Raw genomic sequence first — 24,538 nt, 5'->3', positions numbered from 1 at the left:
TAATAAGGAATGGGTTGTCCAGAAATTTTTCAGTATTTACGCAAGAAGAGTTAATTAAGGAAGAGGTTGTCTAGAGATATTCACTTAATTTTATTCACATTTTTTGGGGGTTGATGTAAATATTTTTTTCTCTCATATAAACTAAATGTGTATTTTTAATTATGTATAAGAGGTAATGGATATTTTTTATACATTTTTTAACCAGTTGAACATTTTGCAGGATTGTTGGTTTAAAGGGAAACTTCGCAAAAAAATCAAAAATTGATATTATGTCCATTCTGTATAAAAATGCTCAAATTTATAGATATTAAAGTTTTATTCTTCTAGATAAGAGATCACCATCGATTTTAAATTTTGAGTATCAATTGTCTGCATTCCGCTATTTTGTCATCTTCTCCGATAAAAAAATCATGATATGTCTATAAACCACAAAGATTTGAAGAAAGTAGAAATCTATTTACATATTTTTTCCAAGGGTTTATTTGGAAAAATGTAATATATACTCGTTGTCAATAGTAAAGGACAGATTGGAACATACCATATATTGATTTAAAAAATGTACGCACTTGTTGTCGATTCGTTTATACGCCTGGATAGAAAGTTACGGAACTATAGCGTAATTTAAAATATATACATGTATACATTGAACATAAGAAAGGAACATACATTTTGTGTAAATTTGGGTAAAAGTTTTGTAAATAGACTAGTCAACGTATGCCAACGGTATGTAATCAACGAATTCGATAGACTTTTGTATACCAAAAGAAGAAGAAGAAGAAGAAGAGAACCAATTTGATTTAAATACAGGTCGATATATAACTTGCTTTGGTTCATCAAAGTTATGAACATAGTAAAATCACAGATTTATATATCAAATAGATTGTTCTCGAATAAAGGAAGAAATTCGTCATCATCACAATTGTTCCGACATTCATGTAATATATATATGCAACTGGAGGTACACTGATAATCCCCAAGGGATGTGAATATTTTCTAGGAAAACTATTAAGTATTACGTACAGTTTCAAATCAATTTCGGAATTTATTTTCTTTCTTGATATTCAATGACAGCAACTTAAAGAATAAACTGCTTGTCCGCTTTAGGGGTATTTTTGCCAGTTGAACAGACTTATAATTACATTCAAAAATAGGGAAAGATGACATTAAATTCGTTGTCTGTTGTTTTTAAGTAAAAGTTAATTGGATCATCAAAGTTAATATCCTTTGGTCTCGAATGTATGTTAACTAATTAATGTGTTTTTATAGGCTAGCTCAAATCCTCATCCAAATAATATAATCTATATGTAATAATCCCTTCCTTCCACAGAGATTTAATGCCAAGCAGTAGACATATAGGTACTAATTAAGTAATTAAATGAACAATAGATAACAATAATTACAGTACGCCCAGAGAGTTTGTAATCGCGAACTTTTATCACCGATTTCCGAGTGTAGCGGTGTGACACCGCGAATCACGGATTCTACTCCCAATTTCCTCCAAAGATTCTCTCCCAACACCGCGTGGCTGTTAATTGGTTTATTGCCCATCGGATGAACTGAAAATTAATGACGCGTGACAACATAATCGGATTAGCCAGATTTATTACCTTTGTACATTTAATCGATCTTGATTGCACCTGTGTGCTTTAAAATACGTTATTTAAATGTCCATTCATTGTCAGATAAAAGTGTGACATTTTTATTTAAAATAAGATAATTATTCTTGTATGTATATGCCCATGTCATTGTCATATGAAATAAAACGTAAAAACGTATAAAAATACGAATAAAACACTTATTTAGTATTTTCATTATAGTCCGATCAGGTCATAATTTTTGTTTTGTCAACAAAGTTTCAACAAAGATGATTTTACCACAATTAGAACCTTTTATGACCTACTCAGTGAGCAATATCCGGTTCATTAATAGTTCAATATTATATAATTAATATCAACTGGCTTAAAACAAAATGATGTTTTTACGGTAATTTGTCCAATCTAAATCAAACCCCAGAGTTAATTTATCGGACCAACAAGTGAACTCTGTTACTTTCAATTTATTTTGAAATGTAAAATATTATGTTTCACTACCTCGGTAGATTACCGACTTGAAATATTTGAATTTAAAAAAGAAACTGTAAAGTGACAAATAGTTTTGTATGCAATGTGGCAGCCCTATATTCATAAATACTGAGATAATTCCCCGCCCAGACACAACACAATAATCACAACCTTATTTAATTATATGAAGAAATAAAATCATGTGTTTTTTTTATCTGTTATGATCTGTTATTGATCTTTTATTATTTAAAATAAAATTGGATTGGCGCAATCCGTATTTTACTGCTCGTTAAAAGTCCTCGGCGAAATATAAAAAGAAGTATTTCAACAATTTATACTATAGAATATTAAAATGAAATAATATCGTACAAGAAAGAAATATGTAAAAAAAAATGTGGATCGGATTTTTACGATCGACACATTTTCACAGAGGATCTCTACCAACGCCCATCAGGAACTGAACGACATGCATCCTGTTTTCATCTACCATTAATGTATAGTGTTGACTATGGAAGTATAAATAATGTCCAGGTTTATGTCCTCTGTTGACTGAGAAACGTATAAATAAAAGGCTGATGTTCGTTTGTTCAGAAAAGGAATAAAATTTAGAATCCGGTTAATCAATTGTAAAAGGACCTTCTAGAGCCTCAATCTTAACGTACACAAATGTCAATCATTACAAAGCAAGTTTAAACCTTCAATGAATTTTCCCACGGTTATCCAGAAAGGTCACCTGAGTTTACTGTTACATGATACTATTTCCCGCCAAATAAAAATCTCGTGGACAAAATTGATGTCACTATTTTTAGCATTCAATATTGTGAGCGAAGTCAAGTTCAAGTTCAACCACGCACAGTTGATCACTGAGATGCGTGTCGTCTTCCCACGGCAATTAATTGTTTTTAAAATATTTAAAGATCACTGTTCTAAATACAACACAAAAGTTTACATTCATTGTGCGTAAATGAATATTATGCAACGACGAGTTGATGCAGCTATAGAAGTATTCCTGTTGTAGCCGAAATGTATTATATCCTAAAGTAATGCTAATCGTGAAGAGAAAATGCCGTAGACTTATTAAGCATAACGAATGGTGAATAGTATTTTCTTTTTTACTTGCATATACAAGTTTTAAGACACGTAATTTTCTTTAAACTCACTGCTCACATTTTATACCTTCAGCGTTAGTTTCCGTTTATTTTCACGCAAGTATGTCTCTTTTCGTAAGTTATATCAATTACCGATAAATAAAAAACGAGGTCATAATCAAGTATAGATTTTTTTTATAAAACTTTAATGCAATTGAAAGCATTAACAACAACGTTTTGGATTTTAAAACTTTTATTTTGTAATCGTAAAATGGAAATGGCGTAGAATTATTAGCATAACAGATAGTGAATAATATTTTCTTTTTTACTTGTAGTATAAAAAACTTTGAGACGTGTAATTTTTCTTTAAACTGCCCTCATTTATTCAGCGTTAGTCTCCGTTTATTGTTGCACAATTATATCTCTTTTAGTAAATTAAATATTTATTTACTGATAAAAAAACGGAAGTCAAAATCAAATATAGTTGTTTAAAAACTTGATTAAAATGTAGTGTAATTAACAACAACGTTTTGCTTTTTATTTTAATCTTTCATTTGTTTCAAGCAATCAGATATAACCTGATAATCAATAGACAGGAAATACAATTGTTTAATTACATTAGAAATCTCACATACCTTGACTGTCGCGTGCCGGCATAGATCAGACGGATTAGGGCAATTAATTACCTGGTGTCACACCGCGTCACACCAGACTGGGAGAGATGTCGCTAATACAATAAACAAAAGGTAGCGGATTTACGCGGAAGTCGGAGGGAATACTCCCAAATTTCTCCGAGAATTTCGGGAGGGATGTCGGAGTTTCCTGGTGTTACACCAGGAAAAATATCGGAGTATGGAGTTTGGGATTACAAACTCCTTGGGCGTACTGTAATCATAAATGTGCAAAGATGTGAAAACAAAAGTATTCGTAGATATTATATTCCGCTTCGGTAGAGTTATCTTCAGATAGTTTCAGATATTAATTAATACATGGCTTTCAAAAGTCTAACTTGTACATTTTTTTGCCTAATTAAGACAATCAAAATGCTTTGGTTAAGCTATTTCTAATTTCTAAGTTCCCCTTTTTTATGAGACATAAATCAAGGACAAGCGGTGTATATCATTTCATTCTGACACATGAATTAGGTTTCCCGTCTTTAACGAAAATTGTTTATTTCTTAGTAAATTAACTTATTTGAATTCAAATAAATAATCATGATAATAGCACCAAATATAATTAAATAATTCCACGGCGATCTATTTTTATTCGTCACCAACTTGAGTATGTACTTTAAATGTGTGTATTAAATGCTCCCTTGTTTTATAATCCACTGATCCGAATAGACAGTCACACCTGGTAAGGTGTGCCCTAGAGGCGTGGTTAAATACTGAAGTGCAAATAACAATTTACCTTTCAACAAGCCAACTACAAGTATTGCCACAGAACCGTGAATACACACACAGTCATAGCAGAGGTAGTAAAAGGTAAATCAATAAGAGTACACCAACATATTGTCTTAACAGATTATTGTACGTTAATTTATTCACTTAATTAGTCCGAAAATGCATTAATTAAAAATAAATTTATAACTTTTTGTGTTGTCTACAAAAATAATTCAAATATATACGTTTTACATAGAAAATTTATCTCATGAATGTGTACAATTGCACGTCTGTGTGTTTTATCTTCTTATTATCAGATGGTTATTAGATAAAGCATAAGTCATTGGTGAGCTTACAATTACGTTAAAATATGATTAAAAGCCAAGACTTTTAATGATTGTATTTTAAATCCCAGTATGCAAAAACCAGGCGAAAACGTCACGACCTACAGGAAGTAGTTAATATTTTTTCATTAATTATTGCAGGGCTTGCCTTCGTTGTTTCTTATGAAGTTTTTGAAGTAACTATATTATTAATTACCTGAAAAGAAAAATTATCAAAACGTCAGTCATAGAATGTTGGGAAAACTTTAGATAATAAACTTTTGCATTCTAGCTGCTTGATGCATTTTAATGCATGCTAAAATCTAGTCCAAATAATTATGACGTCTGGCAAGGCTATTTTATTTTTTTTCTGGGACGACTTCCTAAAATTAGGTGTCAAAGTTCCCCCCAAAATTTGCTCTCAAATTCCAGATGTAAAAAATGGCTTCGGCATTATGACGTCGTAGGAAGGCGTCCCAGAAAAAAATTAAAATAGCCTTGCCAGACGTCATAATTATTTGGACTAGCTAAAATCCAACCCCCATAATACAGTTGGAAAGCAGGTCACGGTTTGACCCCAAGTTTATCAGCAACAATAGAGTCACGTGACCGTGAAAATTCAGTAAAAAAACGGATGAGACAAACCTTATTTTAACTCACTGAATACTATTGCCGTAATAAAAACTTATTGACCTAACTAATCTTGAGTATCCATAGTTTATTCTCGTCAAAGCTCACACATCAAATCAAAGTCCTTTATTCTTTATTTTATCTGCAAACTTGGAGTTCGGGTGAAAATTGTCAAGTCTCCTGAACGAAAAATCTAAATATTTACGAGGAAACTAAAAATGATGGGCTGAATTTAAATTTAATAAAGCATCTCATTAAGACAAACACTCGATATGAAAATCTCGGCAATAGAATGTTGGATACGCAAACGTCAAATTGATTTCAAACCGAAGCGGTGGTTTTTATGCCGATTTGTACAAGTGGTTATCTCCCCTTAATATCACCAGTCAAAAATAAAAACCCAGCAACATGATAAAAAATAGAAAAGGAGTTTACTTTACAAAAATTAGAAAGAAAATAAACGAAACTCGATTTATAACTATGTTATGATAATATAAAGAAGAGATACTTCCCCCTATTTTTCAGAGAAGGACTAAATTTAAATATTAAAAGACAAAATATTACTGCAGTAAAAAAAAAAACAATTCAGAAATGTTGATAATGACACCTAAACTCTACATGTAAAATTAAAAACCTAGCTATATTGAAAGAAATTAGATCTGGCGGATGAAATATACTACATGTAATTTTTATATGTGGGATCATTCCTAGCAGAATTTTTTTATAAACACTTCTGATTATATTTAATGCAATAAAACATAGTTTATACAATTTCAATAATCTTTCTGAAAATTGATTAAATAAATAGTACTGATCATATATATTTTATATTTTAAAGTGTGACCAAGAGTCACAACAAATTTCTTCAAATTAAGAGAGCCTTTAAACTCAAGCCTATGTTTCTTAGTTGAACAGTAAAATACAAAAAAGGGATTTATAAGTTTTATACCAAAAATATTGACAGAAATTCTGTAAAAAAATATGCTTTAAATTATAAGTGAAAGTGACACAATTTTGAATTTCAGAATCATTATTATTGTAAAATTAAACTATTAGATTAGCTTGCACAGTAGCCCTTTGTCTTATTTCTCAGGGTATTTTATAGATTATGAAAGTAAACTTTTTGGAAAAAATGGGGCTTCTTCTCTTAAACAGGTTGCTGTATCAGCTTCTTTAAATAATTACATATTTATAAACAAAGTTTTGTGTATATACTTTACCTGAATACTAGTAATAGGAAATGAAATGAAACTGGTGGGACAAATGTTGTGCATTTTACTTCAATAATGATCAAAGATGCTTAAATTTGACAAGAATTTGCCATTTGAATAAATTCAATTTTGTAAGAACACATCTGTATGAATAAACTTCTTGTTTGGCTGACTTGGCTTGATAAGCTAGTTTTTGCTCTTATTACCATAAAATTGAGAATGGAAATATAGCTTACTAAGTAAAGAGATAATAATATAAGCAAGATTTTATTAACTGACCTTCATTTTCTTTTTTCATATGTTTTTTTCCTACAGAATTTTCTTTGCAATGCATTTTCTATTGCTATTTTTGTGCTTTTGTCCGTCTATGATACAGTAAATCTAGGCTATCAATAATTTGTCAGATCTGTCAGAATTTTCCAAGACGTTTAGCTTTAAACGCAATAAAGAAGATCTTTGTTTGTTGTTTCACTTTTCCAATGTGTAAATTTTTACTATGCACATGACCCTGACACATATTTTGTTATAAACGTTACATGACGTATGTTGAAAAAAGAAAACAATGTCACCGTCAATTTGTGTAGGGGATCAAAAGGGGTTTTAGTTACTTTAAAATACAAGTATCGTATGGAATTGTGAAAATCCACAACTTTTAATCAAAATTTCATTCATGTCTTTAATAAAATCAGTATTTTAGAGCACTTTGAAACAGGTACAATGAAAAGAAGCTAAACTTTACTGTTTGGAAGTAGAAACGTAGCTAAAACCAGATAAAAATTGACATGGCTGGTGGTCACTAAAATTGATGTATAAAAGTAAAAAATGATGGCTTCAAAACAGTGTATAAATTTGAAATAGGTTTCCCGGTTTCATTTAAGTTTATAACCGTTCTTTTCTGTATTTGGATACGCAAACGTCAAATTAGGAAAAATCGATTTTTTTTGGCGAACAAAAAAGATGGTTATTTTTTTCAGAACGGACAGGATAAAGGAATAGCAATAACAAGCTATTTTTTGTAATGTTTGTATGTCGTAAAGAAATAACATTGGTCACAAAACCTACAAATTTTTAAATTTAATTATAATAAAAGCATGACAAGTTGCAAAAAATACTTTAAACGTCAATCTTTTAGTCGATTGATTTGGCGGACTTTTTGACGTTACGGACGACTGTAGCGCCACCTAATTAATTCCCCCTGCTATTGTTGCTGATAGAGCTTGACGACAACGGCCGTATCGAAGGACTTGCTTTCCAACTGAATAGATCATGAATTAATACATTTTTAGAATTATTTATATTTATTTTATCAAATATTATAGGATGCCGAATTGACTTTAAATAGGTGCTGATTTGACTAGTTCCGATTTAACAAGGTGCCGATTTGACTATAATACTAATAGGTGCCGATTTGACTTGAAGTTGTACCCATTATAAATTGCCTTCCGACAGAATTTCGGCTGTAAAATCTCGTCTCTGTCCACATTTCAGTCCTAACCTTTTGAAATGTGATGTAACATCCCCCTGGCAATCAAACAACTTTACTAAATGTGTGCCATGAAGATGTAAACATAAAACATAAATTGATAATGTTACAGCATCCATGTTGTATACAGCGCCATCTATAAATAGTTCTAAAGGGAGATAAGGTAAACTTCTTCTTCTTCTTCCAAATTTTCACATCCTTTGTAGGACAACCACACCTTTACGGCGTGTAGAACAAAACCCACCACCATGAATGTAGGAATATAATATGTACACTATATATTGAATAATGATATCCTCCACTAATATATACAGGATCACTTTCTAGTTGCACAGAACGGGCAGATTTAATACTGCTGTTCCTCAATCCCAATCTTAACCAGCGCATACCAAATTTAAAGCACAGAGAACTTGAGAAAATACGTCGAGGAAAACGCACCAGAGAGGAAAACTGCACATTGGGACAATTCGTGCCAACAGGCCATAAGATAGAGGATTGAGGACGTATAGAAGAGGGACGAAAGATACCAAAGGGACAGTCAAACTCATAAATCTAAAACAAACTGACAACGCCATGGCTAAAAATGAAAAATACTAACAGACAAACAAAAGTATACATGACACAACATAGAAAACTAAAGAAAAAACAACACGAACCCCACCAAAAACTAGGGGTGATCTCAGATGCTACGGGTAAGCAGATCCTGCTCCACATTTGGCACCCGTCGTGTTGCGTATGAGATAACAAATCCAGTAAATAGTCTAATTCGGTAGGTCACATAGCTTGTAGTATGCATTCTTAGTTGCGTTAAAAATTGTTAGGCTAGTTACCGGACATATATACAGGGGGGATTACAGTGGCGGATCCAGAACTTTTCATAAGGGGGCCCGTTGACTGACCTAAGGGGGGCTCCAGTCATGCGTCAGTGATTCCTTATATAAGCAACCAATTTTTCCCACACAAAAGGCGGGCGGGCCCCAGGCCCCCCTGGATCCGCCTATGGGTTATATATGTTTACGTAGTAAAATAGTAAAAGATAAATGTTGTAAAATGAATTACTTCACTCACATTCACACTGGTAAAAAGAATAACAAGCTTGCAGCATTTAAATCTAAAAATAGTTCGCTTTTCACAATATAGACTAAGGATCTAAAAGCTAAAACACTTTGTCTTCTTTTCATCAGAGACTCTGTTTTCATTAACTAAAATCGAATAAAACGTTCATAGTGTCTACATACTTAATCCACGCATAGAATTTGTCGTTTTACATCATAACATCTAATAAAAAGGTTTTTAAGATTTCATCGTATCTATATATTAGCACTTTGTGTGACGTTTACGATCTAGGCACGCACTGTATATGTAAAGCCAATTGTCGTGTTTTTATTTACTTAGATCTAAAACTTAAAAACTTGTCTTCGTCTCAACTCGGCCGATTCCGTACCCTCATCTAGGAAGGAGCTAGAGTATCGGATTCTACCGAGGATTGTCGAATGCAAACCACCCTTCAGCTAATCAGAAAATGTTTCACGACTATTTTTCTGACTTACAGTGTTTTTTTGGGTTTTTTTTTTTTTTTTTATAACCTTCTTCCTAGAATTTATTGTCGTTCTTTGCAAATCAAAGAACTGTGTTTTGTTTTTTTACAATTTTGGTATGGATACATACAGGATCATAAAGGAGGGGGAATAGGACCTTTATTGGGACTCCCGGATCGGGTGTTTTTAAACTCGGGATTTCGGGATTGACCCTAGCTTTCGGGATCCGGGAATCCTTTTTTTCGGATTTCGGGATGTCGGGATTCGCTTTATTTAAATTCGGGACCTCGGGATTTCGTTTTTTTCAAGTCCGGGATTTCGGGATCAAGACCCCTCCTATCCCCCCTCATAAAGGGAAACTGATAATTTTTTGTATGATATGTGCTCATGTTTTTCAGCGATGATCCTTTTGTGCTAGGTTTTATACTGAATAAAATTAGTTAGTTAGTTTCTATACTTTTTTTTATTAAATGGCTATCCGCAATATGTTTAATAAGATCATTTAGTCTGAGTTGTTTGATTGAGTATCGAGAAAGAAAAAAAAATTCTGATGTATGCAGCATAAACACGAAAATTTTGATAACTACATGCTACATGGCAGAGGGAGGGGCAGGACTTTTTCGGGACGTCGGGATCGGGTGTTTTTAAGCTCGGGCCTGAATTCGGGATTGACCCTTTCGGGATCCAAGATTTATTTTTTCTAATTTCGGGATGTCGGGAATTAAATTTCTTTAAATTCGGGACCTCGATTATTTAGATAAAGAGGTTGATTTTTTTTTTTTTTTTTTTTTTTTTTTTTTTTTTTTTTTAAAGACAGTTTTTGTACTAGTGTAAATTGATATCATTTACCTGAATGGTCTCAAATATTAGATAGTATCAGATAGTAGAGAAACAACAGTCATATCACATCCCATATATATGATAATAAGAGATGTTTCTGGAATTACGTATATCAAAATATTTAAGTTTAGTGCTTTTCGGTAAAATCCTATTTATTACAGAAATGCAATCTAAAACAAAAACCAAAGGCATCTTTTTAAATAACAAGATACCAAAGTCGGAAGAATTAATATTTTAATTAATGATTAAAAAAAGGAAGCTGAAAGTATCTATTTAAGGTCTTTCATAACAGCGGTATTTGTTAAAGGGACTGAAACGATTAGACGCGTGCTCAAAATCAGCATGCATGATGAGTTGGTTACCGTTATGTGGTTAAAAGCTTGATAAGTGAAATGACAACTTTATTGCACCTACGCCTACGCAGGTCAATTCAGTTCAATGATGCACCGTCTAATAGTTCTCGCACTTATATCAATAGCAACGCCAAAGTAAATACATCAATTGAGTGAAACATTTATATGCAACAGTTTTATCAAAAGGTGCGAAAAGATGTAATTTAGTATTATGATTTGTATTTTTATATGTTGAATTTATATGTAGTAGTTTTAGACAAAACCGATTGAAAATCTGATTGAAAAAAATACCATTTACCTGAATGGTCTCAAATATTAGATAGTATCAGATAGTAGAGAAACAACAGTCATATCACATCCCATATATATGATAATAAGAGATGTTTCTGGAATTACGTATATCAAAATATTTAAGTTTAGTGCTTTTCGGTAAAATCCTATTTATTACAGAAATGCAATCTAAAACAAAGACCAAAGGCATCTTTTTAAATAACAAGATACCCAAGTCGGAAGAATTAATATTTTAATTAATGATTAAAAAAAAGGAAGCTGAAAGTATCTATTAAAAGTCTTTCATAACAGCGGTATTTGTTAAAGGGACTGAAACGATTAGACGCGTGCTCAAAATCAGCATGCATGATGAGTTGGTTACCGTTATGTGGTTAAAAGCTTGATAAGTGAAATGACAACTTTATTGCACCTACGCCTACGCAGGTCAATTCAGTTCAATGATGCACCGTCTAATAGTTCTCGCACTTATATCATTAGCAACGCCAAAGTAAATACATCAATTGAGTGAAACATTTATATGCAACAGTTTTATCAAAAGGTGCGAAAAGACGTAATTTAGTATTATGATTTGTATTTTTTTAAAACTTTACATCAGTAGGATACAGTCCTGCATGATCTAAGCCGTGGAGATTTTTTTCTCAGTTATAAAAAGGCAAAATAAAGCTATTAATCTGTTATGGCATGCAGATAATAACATGCTAAAACAACAAGTTCTAAGGTTTTGGGATTTTCTAATAACCACTCAAAGATAGAAAAATATAGTAGATGTTCTAGAAATGGGACAACTTTGACAGATTATCTATACACATTCATTTAATGCAGTGGCGGATCCAGGGGGGGGGGGGGTTCCGGGGGTGCGCACCCCCCCCTTTATTTTTGCCGATCAATGCATTTGTATCGGGACATATGTTTTGCACCCCCCTGCACCCCACCCCCCCTTTGCCCTGGGTTAGCACCCCCTTTCGAAAATTCCTGCATCCGCCCCTGTAATGCATTAAAAAGAATGAAGGAAATTGAAAAGAAACTTCAGTTTTACATATAATATTAGGTTTACATGCATTTAATAATCTAACCATACTCATTTTTTTCTAATAACCTATAATGGGACTTAATTAATTAATTAACTTAATTAATTTTTGTTGTTTTGTTTTTTTCAATGTAATAATGTCAAACTGTAACCAACACAAGAATGACGTTAAGATTTATACCGAAAACATGAATTTGGATGGTTTCGTTTTCCTGCGTTATGATATAATAGACCAAACATCAAAAACAATGTATGGATATAAGTTGTTTGCTTCACGTCCAATGGACAATATTTCATGATATTCAGGACGATACTAATTAACAAAAACACTCAGTTGTATTAGCATTAGCAAAACTCATATCCGTGATTCAAGATTCAAGATTCAAAGTTTTATTTAGAGTCGATATTCAATAAACTACATAACACAAGCTCTAGTGAGCTTTTCAAATCGACTTAATAACAAAATACAATACACACATACACAATACAATACACACATACAAAAGTCATGAAAAACAACACAACTTTAAACATATAATGCATAGTAAGATACCATAAATGACATATATAAGTTAAAAGCATATAGTACACTTAAAACATAGCACAAGTTAATAATAAGATTGCACAAATCATATCGTCACACAAAAAATAAAAGCAAAATAAAACAGGCATAAACACTATATGCATGCACTCCACTGGCATGAGCTATATTATGAATACTATATGAATGCATGGTCGACTTTGAAACTTTTGCTTATATATTATATATACTTTCTATGTTGAAGTTTGTGATGGAATGTCTGTCAATCAAAGATGGACCCATATAAAGCTGCTCAGTCTTAATATTTGGTATGCAGGTGTAATAATATTAGAACATCTCATTTCTTTGCCGCAGAGTACATGGCCCAGCAGGGGCGGATCCAACCATTTTAAAAAGGGGGGGTTCCTAACCCAGGACAAAGGGGGGGGGGGGTTCAATTACATATCCCCATTCAAATGCATTGATCGTCCAAAAAAAAGGGGGGGTTCCAACCCCCGGAACCCCCCTCTGGATCCGCGCCTGCCCAGTCGCCACAGTCCGCATAATGGACTGTTCACCGACTGGAACTTTTCTTCTATGGTACTGGCACGATTTAATTTATGATTATCATGATTATAGGTCCCTTATATTAATGATATATATATAGTACGCAATTGGATTAACATCGACATATCTCAATTCACTGAGATAATTTTACTCTACAATCAATGAAGTTTTTCACAAGTTATTTAATCGTGTAATCTTTCGGGGTTTCCCTTACAAAAAATGCTTAACTAGTATATTTATATATATAAATATAGGAAGATTTGGTATGATTGCCAATGAGACAAATCTCCACATGGTCAGAGAACAAATGCACAAGAATTATACAACTATTAGTTAACGTACGGTCTTCAAAAATGAGCAAAACCCAAACCACATATAGCAAGCTATGAAAGGCCTCAAATGACAAATATAAAACAACTAACGGCCTGACTTATGTACAACAACAGCGGAAAAATATTATGATATATAGCAATAAATGCAAGCATACAGATTTATACAGGCTACTAACTTGCTACATGCACATTTAGAATGACGCGGATTTAAACTAGTTTGCTGCCTCAAGAACTCCATGATAACCTGGGACAGTGCATGGTGAACTAGTACATAGAACATAAGAACAAACTATAAAAAAAATCATTGAAAAGGGCTTAACTCATCAGATTGATCGAAAGCACAAAACAACTAACAGAACACATCCTGGACGTGCCAGGGATTTATTCAACCCCACAACAACAACAGACACATAACGTTACTCGCAGTTACTAACAGTTAGTTCAAAGTCAATAACAAATAATTAAAAAAATATCTAATACAGATCTTATCAAAACGGGAAGCTCCCTTTCTGAATTGAATTGAAAATAGGTTAAAGGTTCCCCATATTAAGTTTTTTCTGGTGCAATTGAATACCTATAAACTGGTATCAATATAAAAATTAATACAATGTATGATTGCCAATGAGACAACTCTCTACAAGAGACCAAATGACACAGAAATTTACAGATATACATTAGGTCGCCACGTGCGCACGGGCTTCAAGAATGAGTAAAACCCATACCGTATAGTCAACTATAAAAGGCTTCAAAATGACAAATGAAAAAAATGAAATATGTACTAAAACAATGAACGGAAAACAAATATGATATACAGCAACAAATGACAACCTCTGGTTTACAGGCTCCTAAGTAGGAACAGGCATATATATTTATATATATATACATAATGTGACAGGGTTAAATCATGTTAAAGGCGCCAAACATTCATGACCTTGGAAAATGGTGTAACGATTAAAAAAAAACAAAATAATTAAAAATGAGCTTTCCAAAATTTTCTGTACTTGTAAAACGAAGATGTGGTACGATTACCGATGAGACAACTCTCCACAAGAGACAAAATTACACAGAAATCAACAGAACAGTATAATCAATGATCGAGATCTTCATTTGTACTTGTGAGAGAACGAAACGGATGCAATCAACTGAAAACCAAGATATCTTATCCTAATCAATTAATAAATCAATATGTCTACGAATTAGAATTTCACTCATTTCAAGTGTTTATTTCATCGCATGTTATTTAAAGCAAATGTCTAAACTTCTTGAGATAGCGGATAACTGCAAGCTATTTTCTTCTAACTAGAGTATTAATATAGAAAAACATGTATGAGAAATCTGATAAGGACAGAACAGCCCATCTCCGAACCGTAACCACCAACAGAAGTTTCATCTTTAAAGACATTTATGAAGCAACATAATAATGAGAAAATGTAGTAAAATTGCCAACGAAACAATTAGTACAGACGAGAGTCAGATTTTGAACTTTTGTTTAATTTTGTAGACTGGGTATCTCAAATCTTTTTATCTAAAAAAAAAAACGAAATGCCTTTAGTGGGAACTCTCGAGCTGAAACCTACACTATTCAGGCTAGCTGGGACAATATACTTTGTTATTTAGTTTTGTCATTTTTGTGCATGGGATCGTTAAAAAGACTGTCAGTGGTTTAAAGCATTGCTTGTCAAAGACATAAAATTGAGAATGGAAATGGAGAATGTGTCAAAGCGACAACAACCCGACCATAGAGCGGACAACAGTCGAAGGCCACCAATGGGTCTTCAATGTAGCGAGAAACTTCCACACACGGAGGTGTCATTTAGCCGGTCCCTTAACAAGATGTATACTAGTTCAGTGATAATGGACGTCATACTAAAATCCGAATTATACACAAGAAACTAATACTAAAAATCATAAAAGACTAACAGAGGCCAGAGGTCCCTGACTTGGGACAGGGGCAAATTGCGGCGGGGTTAAACATGTTTTTAGAGATCTCAACCCTCCAAACATGCTCCTTTTGAATAGCGACTGCTCTCTTTATTCTCAGAATTACTCTTTTCTATTGGAAATAGATATTCTACATTATTAGGTGTCGACTTTAAGTAAGGAATGTAACCTTATCATTGGAAATGTTATATATCTTCTCATTACTTATTGTTTTCCATTAAGGCAGCTGACACAATATTAAGATAGTTTTGCTTTAAAATTATCTATTCCACTAGTTGTTCAAAATTATTAGAGTTTGAGCTTTTTCATATCCAGCGGCACATATTACAGTGTAATCCGGATTCACTATTAAACGATTCGGGGAAATTTCTATTGTCAAATTCAATTTCAAATAATAATATTTATGTTTAACAAAACTATGATCTGTTTGTGAAACGTGAAGGATATATAATGATTGGTGTGTTCATTGTTGGTCTTTAACGCCACTTTTATCATTATTCGCTATTTCATGGCATGTAGAGAAAAACTGGGACGCCTGGAGAGAGACACTGACCTTCGACATGGAATCTGTCCATCCGTGTCAACTACGAATGAAGTGAAACTAAGCACCAAGTGTTCAAACTCTGAAATAAGTAATGAAGCAGTATTTTTCGAATTCACTAATGAAAGAAAATTCAGTTTTCGTTTTATTTGAATTTTTCAAATTGGAGAAACAAAGAGGTTTAAAAACGAACTGAAGAATAAAAAGGTAGCAAAATGCTAAGTTCTTTCAAAAATATTCTTTTATCGCTAAGAGGCTGGCTTGTCATGCCAAGAAATTGCCTCCGTTGAAATTTCAAACATCCAATAGAGCAAATTACATCGATGATTAATATTGACCTTATGGTATGGGCACAGGACGTTTGCGCTTTTTTACCTGTAAAACGATAGGACATTTGCGCTTCAAATACTATGGATATTTGCGCTTTATGTTTTGATTCACCTGTATAAAATTGATTGGACATTTGCGCTTTTTACCTTTGTATAAGTGAACTTGGATGTTCCAAATTTGCAGACTATCTGCAAAAATTATGTGACAATTAAATCACGATTTACTTGACTCATCCTGCTATGTTTATCTTGTTGAAGAGTATCATTGAACAACACTCAGTGAATTACATTTAGATTCATTATATTGATGATCAGGCATTCCAGTGAAGAACTGAGAAAGAAAAACTTTATTTTTGTATTTGAAATGTGGACAAAATACCAGTCAGAATAGATAACAAGAGCTACTTATTTTGACTCTTTAGGCTTCAGATATTATGAACTGTGATGACTGTTCGTGTTTTATGTGTTTTAAAATGTTAACTTTTAGCTGTATATAAACTTTTAAACATTTAAAAAGAATATGACTTGTCGGTCCCAAGCCAGTATAAAAGAGGAAGGAAGTCATAAAAACAAATATTGCAAAAGCGCAAATGTCCTATGTAAAAAGCACAAATGTACAGTTTTAAAAAGCGCAAATGTCCTATGATTTGAAGCGCAAGTGTCCAAAATTAAAAGCGCAAATGTCCTATGAAAAAGCGCAAACGTCCCGCGCCGTATGGTATATGGCCGTTTTCTAAGCGATACGTACATGCAGGTCATACATTAAATTAATTTGTTTAGTAAAAACAAATCTTTAACTACTAATAGGTGCCGTAGGAGGTCCACAGAATTTTTAGCAAGGATTTCTTGGCTAGATCAGACAATTTAAGAACAGAAAGCATTGCACTGATGTATGTCCATTATTAATTTTTCAGTAGTCAAAATTCAATGTTAAGTGATGTATATTGAATAATGATATATAGTTTGTATTTCTGTTTTCAAGATAAAAAGTGAAGGTTCAATGTATGGACAACCTGAAAACCAAGACATATATATAATTCGGCGCGGGACGTTTGCGCTTTTTCATAGGACATTTGCGCTTATTTTTTTGGACACTTGCGCTTCAAATCATAGGACATTTGCGCTTTTTAAAAAAGGACATTTGCGCTGTTAACATAGGACATTTGCCCTTTTGCAATATTTGATTTTTATGACTATCATATCTTCCTCTTTAATACTGGCAGAATAATATTTTTTCTTTATGGTTAAAGGTTTAAAAAAATCATTTAATAGCACATTTCATAGCACATTCATTTCATAGCACATTGATATGTGTTTAAAAGTCTATATACACTGAGCTAAAGGTAAACATTCTAAAGACCAAAAACACGTACAGTCATCACAGGTCAGTTTTCGCTTGATATATGAAGACCAAGGATTGGACAAATTTAGCTCTGTTTATCTGTTCAGACTGGCATTTCGCACACATTTCAAATATATATTCAATATTCTCTTTCCCAATTCTTGACAGGGGTGCCTGTTCATCAATATAACGAATCTAATGTGATTCACATACTGTTGTTCAATGATGCTCTTTAAAAAGATAAAGATATCAGGATGAGTCGAGTAGAACTGTTCATTATAATGTACAGGGAATGATTCTGGACCATTTGTCGTACTAATGCCAAATATAAGTTAAATTTATTTACGCAATAATTACTTCTCTTTAAAATTACAGATAGACGACAATAGGTGCAAAAGCGCAAATGTCCGGTCAATTTAATACTGGTGAATCAAAATTTAAAGCGCAAATGTCCATAGTATTTGAAGCGCAAATGTCGTTTCGTTTTACAGGTAAAAAAGCGCAAACGTCCTGTGCCCATATGATTAAGGTTATTTTTATTTATGTATTTGCTGTTATTTATCCCCTGATTATAAAACATGTCGATTGAGCCACAATGATTACTACATTGGTTACGGAGGACCTAAATATACCAAAAACACGCAAGACAAGAAAGAAATGGCCAATTTTGATTATAATGGAATGGATATTTTAAGTAATGGAATGGATATTTCAAGTAATGGAATGGATATTTTAAGTAATGGAATGGACTACAACGACCCTTCAGTCACTAATTACAGATATACTTTATACCTTATTCGAAAGTTTATTTATTGAGGAACAAAAGGTACATAGTTAATTGTGTTCCACAACGCATATTAGAGGAGTAACAATACCTACATATCGAAATACGCGTGAACATTAAGAAATAGCTTATTTTAAATGATGAAATGAACTGCTGCGACATTTCATCCCTTAATTCAGGAAAACTTTATGTACCATTTGAGAGTTCATTGCTGTCGCAATGACCATTAGAAGGATTACGGAGGATCTAAATGACAAAAATACGCGTGAAAAGAAAGAATTTTGAATGATAGCATGGATATTTTGAATAATGACATGATCTGTTGCGACCCTTCATCCCCTAATTTCAGAAATACCTTTAACCTCATTCGAAAGCTTATTTATAGAGGAACTAAAAGTTTATAGCTAAAATGTAATGCGGGGAGTAACGAAAGACAAAAAATCGAAATACATGTGAGCATTAAGAAATACAATTGTAGCTTATTTTAAATAATGAAATGGATGAATGCGCCCCATCAGCCCATAATTAAGGAAAACGTTGTAACCATTTGAAAGTTCATTGATAGAGAAACAAAAATGGTTTAGATTATTAATAATATGTGCAGCAACGACCATTAAAGAGGTTGAGGACATAAATGCCAAGATAACAGTGAAGATTTAAAAATAGCCAATTTTGAATGATGGAATGGATTGCTGTGACCCTTCAACCCCTAATTACAGATATACATAATACCTCATTAGAAAGCCTATTTATAGCAGAACAAAATGTATGTAGTTAATATGTTCCGCAACGCATATTATAGGAGTAACGAAGGATTTTAATGTCAAAATATGCATAAACATTATAAATTTGTTTAGGGGCCAGCTGAAGGACGCCTCCGGGTGCGGGAATTTCTCGCTACATTGAAGACCTGTTGGTGACCCTCTGCTGTTGTTTTTTATTTGGGCGGGTTGTTGTCTCTTTGACACATTCCCCATTTCCATTCTCAATTTTATTATGAAATATAGCTTTTTTAATAATATAATGGACTGCTGCGACTCGTCAGTAACAATATCGTTATTTAGAGGCAGTAACTCAGGCCCTAATTAGCGAACACTTTATAGACAAAGTGAAAGCTTATTGATAGAGAAACCACAATGACGTTTAATAGGGTTACAGGGGACCAAAATGCCAAAATACGCGTGAAAATAAAATAAAAATAGCCAATTTTAGATAATGGAATTGATTGCTTCGATAATTCAGATCCTAATTACAAATAAACATTTTACCTCATTCGAAAGCCTATTAAAAGAGGAACAAAAGGTATATAGTTAATATGTTCCACAACGCATATTGGAGGAGAAATGAAGTACCTAAAAATCGAAATACGGGTGAACATTATAAAATAGCTTATTTTGAATCATGAAATGAACTTCTGCAACCCATAAGCCCTATAATTAAGGAAAACTTTATACACCATTTGCAAGGTTATGAATAGAGGAACAAAATTTTTATTGATAATATGTGCCCCAATGGCAATTAGAAGGGTTACGGAGGACCTAAATACCAAAATACGCGTGAAAATTAAGAAATAGACAATTTTGAAAATTGGAATGGATATTTTGAATAATGCAATGGCCTGCTGTGAACCTTCAGCCCCTAATTACATATGAACCTTATATCTCATTCGAAAGCCTATTAATAGACGAACAAAAGATATATAGTCAATATGTTCTGCAATGCAAATCTGAGGAGTAACGAAGGACTTAAAAATCGAAATGGGGTTGGACATTATGGAAAAGCTTACTTTGAATAATGGAATGGACTGATGCGACCTGTCAGCCCCTTATGAAGGACAACTTTATACACCACGTGAAAGCTCATTGATAGAGAAACAAAATGTATCAATAATACGTCCCTCAATGACCATAAAAGAGGTGACGGAGGACTTAAATGCGTGAAAAGAAAGAAATTGCCAATTTTGAATAATTGAATGAATATTTTGAAACAATGACATGAACTACTGTGACCCTTCAGCCCTATAATTACAGAAATAACTTCAAGCTCATTCGAAAGCTTAATCATAGAGGAACAAAAGGTATATAATATGTATATTGCTAATATGTTCCGCAACGCGGATGAGTAACGAAGTACCTAAAAATCGAAATACATGTGAACATTAAGAAGTACAAATGTAGCTTATTTTAAATAATGAAATGGACTGCTGAGACTGTCGGCCCCTAATTAAGGAAAACGTTATAACCATTTGAAAGTTCATTGATCGAGAAACAAAATGGTTTAGGTTATAAATAATATGTGCCGCAATGACCATTAGAGAGCTCGAGATTACGGAGTTTATAAATGCCAAAATAACCGTGAAGATTAAGAAATAGCCAATTTTGAATGATGCAAGGGATTGCTGCGACCCTTCAACCCATACTTACATATTTACATGATACCTCATTCGAAAGCCTATCAATAGAAGAACAAAATATATGTAGTTAGTATGTTCCGCAACGCATATTAGAGGAGAAACGGAGGATCTAACATGTCGAAAAATACATAATGCATATTATGTGTCATTTAAAACTCTTATGGACCGTTGTCTCATTAGAAATCATACCACATCTTCTTTTTTATATAAAAATTAAGACATAGTTCTTTTTAAGAAAAGAATGAATTGCTGTGACTCGTCAGTAATAAAACTTTATTTAGAGGCAGTAACTCAGTCCCTAAATAAGAAAAACTTTAAATACACCATGTGAAAGCTATTGATAGAAAACCCACAATTTCGTTCAAGACGGTTACATAGGACCAAAATGCCAAAATACGCGTGAAAATTTAGAAATAGCCAATTTTGAACAATGGAATGGATATTTTGAATAATGGATTAGATTGCTGCAACACTTCAGCCCCCAAATACAAATATACCTTTTACCTCATTCGAAAGCCTATTAAAAGATGATCAATAAATATGTTCCGCAACGCATATTAGAGGAGTAATGAAGTACCTAAAAATCGAAATACGGGTGAAAATTATAAAATAGCTTATTTTGAATCATGAAATGAACTTCATAATTATTTTTTTTTTCTAAATGAAAACCAAATATTTGTTTAGCCCCAACATTCATTTTTTCAAGGGGGTATAGTTATATTTGCTCGGAACAAACATTTGTTTTCCAAATCGAAGGATAAAACGCCCTGGAACAAACTAACATATTCCCTTTTTTCAATATACATGGTTCCTTTTATAAATGAAAAGATGGTCGATGTTTAAAAATAGTTAAAAAAAAAGACTGTTGCAATTTAAAGTATCATATTAATAATTTTTTGATTCTTTTTTTATATCTAATCCTTTATCGGTGAAGCAAAATACTTTAGAATGATGTCGAGCACTGTCAGATTAATTATAAATTGCAGCGGAAACTAGAGGATGGAATGTGTACTTGTGGTAGAGATGATAAAACAACGACCTTCCCTGTATCAAATATCCGTGAGAAATGCGTAATCAGCATGTTATGTATAATAGCTTACAGTTATATTTCCCGCTTCATTCGCCCTATCATCATTTAACAATTTTGGACACTATCTAAATAAACATGTTAGTTGGGTTAACATATGCTGATTTATAATGTATAGCTTACAGTTACATTTCCCGCTCCTTCTTAGTCTCAAAACAAACCAAAGTGTTTGTACATGTATCTGAGTATTAATTTGGAGAACAATTTCGTTTTGGTGTTAAATATATGGTTTTAATAAAAAGACTTTGAACTAGGAAATATCATTATATAGAAAGATCTTCTGATCTGCACAATTATAACATTATAATATAATTAAAACAAATAGATGCATGCATTTCTTATTTCTTTTAATATTTAGACATTTGTTTTAAGGTGACTTCTCACACACATGACCTTTTAGCATATTTATATCTCTTAGAGATCTGAATAATAGGTGGTGTGGGTATACATCGACGAGACAGCAATCTAACAACACAAAACTTTTGGGTTTTAACTATTTGTTTATTAACAAATGGTGTGATGAGTGAAAATGGTTTAAACTTGGACTATGGATTTTATATAACTACTTACTGTAGATTCAGAAATCATTGCGTGCATTTATTATTGCGATTTTGTCATTTTAGACTTAAATGCGATTTTTAACTTTTACGAATCTTATTATTGCGTTTACAACTCTGTCGCAATTTTCGCAATAATTAAAAACCTCGCAATAATTTAAGAATTTACAGTAATATACCTGGCAGTCTTTAAAGAAATAAAGTAAAATACCACATATATAAGATCTTTAAACTTCATTATTTGCATTTGAAAAACTCAACTCTGTGTGTGTTTACGGCGCTTCACTATATATATATATATATATATCTCGATAAGAGTGGGGGCCCGGGCCTGAAAAACCCTTCAAATCCGTGAAAATTAAGAAATAGCCAATTTTGAATAATGAAATGGATATTTTGAATAATAAAATGGACTGCTGTGACCCTTTAGTCTCTAATTATTAATATACCTTATACCTCATTCGAAAGCTTATTAAGAGAGGAACTAAAGTTATCAAGTCAATTTGATCCGCAACGCATATTAAGGGATGACATAGGAACTAAACATCGAAATACGCTTGAACATTAAGAAATAGTTATTTTGAATAAAGGAATGGACTGCTGCAAGCCTTTAGTCCCTAATCAAGGCAAAATTAATACACGACGTTAAAGCTTATTGATAGAGGAATAAATTCATAAAATTTAGAAAGGAAATGAGGAATGTGTCAAAGCGACAACAACCCGACCATAGAGCAGACAACAGCCGAAGTCCACCAATGAATCTTCAATGTAGCGAGAAACTCCCGTACCCGTAGGCGTTCTTCAGCTGGCCCCTTAAAAAATATGTATACTAGTACAGTGATAATGGACGTCAAACTAAACTCCGAATTATACACAAGAAACTAAAATTAAAAAGCATATACAAGACTAATAAAGGCCAGAGGCTCCTGACTTGAGACAGGCGCAAAATTGATGCGGGATTAAACATGTTTGTGAGATCTCAACCCTCCCCCTATACCTCTAGCCAATGTAAAAAAGTTAACGCATAACAATACGCACATTAAAATTCAGTTCAAGAGAAGTCCGAGTCCAATGTCAGAACATGAAACAAAAGAAAATAGATAAAATGACAATTATGATACATAAATAACAGCAGACTACTAGCAGTTAACTGACATGCCAGCTCCGGACCTCAATTAAACTGATAAAAAGATTATGTTTTCATCATATAAATGTCAGGCATTAATGATATGTGTCGTAATGACCATTAGAGGGGTTACGGAGGACCTAATGTCCAAAATACTCGTGAAAATTAAGAAATAGCCAATCTTGAATAATGAAATGAATATTTTGAATAATGGAATGGACTGGTGCGACCATTTAGTCCCTTCTTATAGATATACATTATACTTCATTCGAAAGCTTATTAAGAGATGAACAAAAGGTATATAGTCGATATTTTCAGCAACGCATATTAGAGGAGTAACGAAGGAACTAAACATCGGAATACGCTTGAACATTAAGAAATAGCTTATTTTGAATAACGGTATGGACTGCTGAAAGCCGTTAGCCCCTAATCTTGGCAAAATTAATACACGGAATTAAAGCTTATTGATAGAGGAATTAATTTAGTTTAAACGATATGTGCCGTACTGACCATTAGAGTGGTTACGGAGTACCTAAATGCCAAAATACGCGTGAAAATGTAGAAATCGCCAATTTTGAATAATGAAATGGATATTTTGAATAATGGAATGGACTGTTGCGAGACTTTAGCCCCTTATTATAGAAATACCTTCAACCACAATCGAAAGCTTATTAAGAGAGAAACAAAATATATATCGTTGATAAGTTCCGCAACGCATATTAGAAGAGTAACGAAGCACCTAAACATCCAAATACGCTTGAACATAAAACAAT

At 32.8% G+C, this 24,538-nt stretch overlaps 2 protein-coding genes across 5 annotated transcripts in view; both read right to left on the bottom strand.

The window, feature by feature from the left end:
• The window catches only part of LOC143048010 (fringe glycosyltransferase-like), a 52,435-nt gene extending 44,117 nt beyond the window's left edge, over positions 1–8,318 (bottom strand). The window contains exon 1 of one of the 2 annotated variants that reach the window (XR_012969713.1): positions 8,190–8,318. The gene's annotated coding sequence lies outside the window, so the exon portion shown is untranslated. Of the gene's footprint in view, positions 1–8,119 lie in introns of both variants that reach the window. The other variant, XR_012969715.1, reaches the window with a different exon arrangement.
• The window catches only part of LOC143047985 (uncharacterized), a 291,101-nt gene that overhangs the window by 170,397 nt on the left and 96,166 nt on the right, over positions 1–24,538 (bottom strand). The window lies entirely within an intron of this gene.

Source organism: Mytilus galloprovincialis, chromosome 1 (genome assembly GCF_965363235.1).
Source record: "Mytilus galloprovincialis chromosome 1, xbMytGall1.hap1.1, whole genome shotgun sequence".
Classification (NCBI taxonomy): Eukaryota; Metazoa; Mollusca; class Bivalvia; order Mytilida; family Mytilidae; genus Mytilus; species Mytilus galloprovincialis.
The sequence above is the reverse complement of the archived record's forward strand: the minus strand, read 5'-3'. Positions and strand labels throughout refer to the sequence as shown.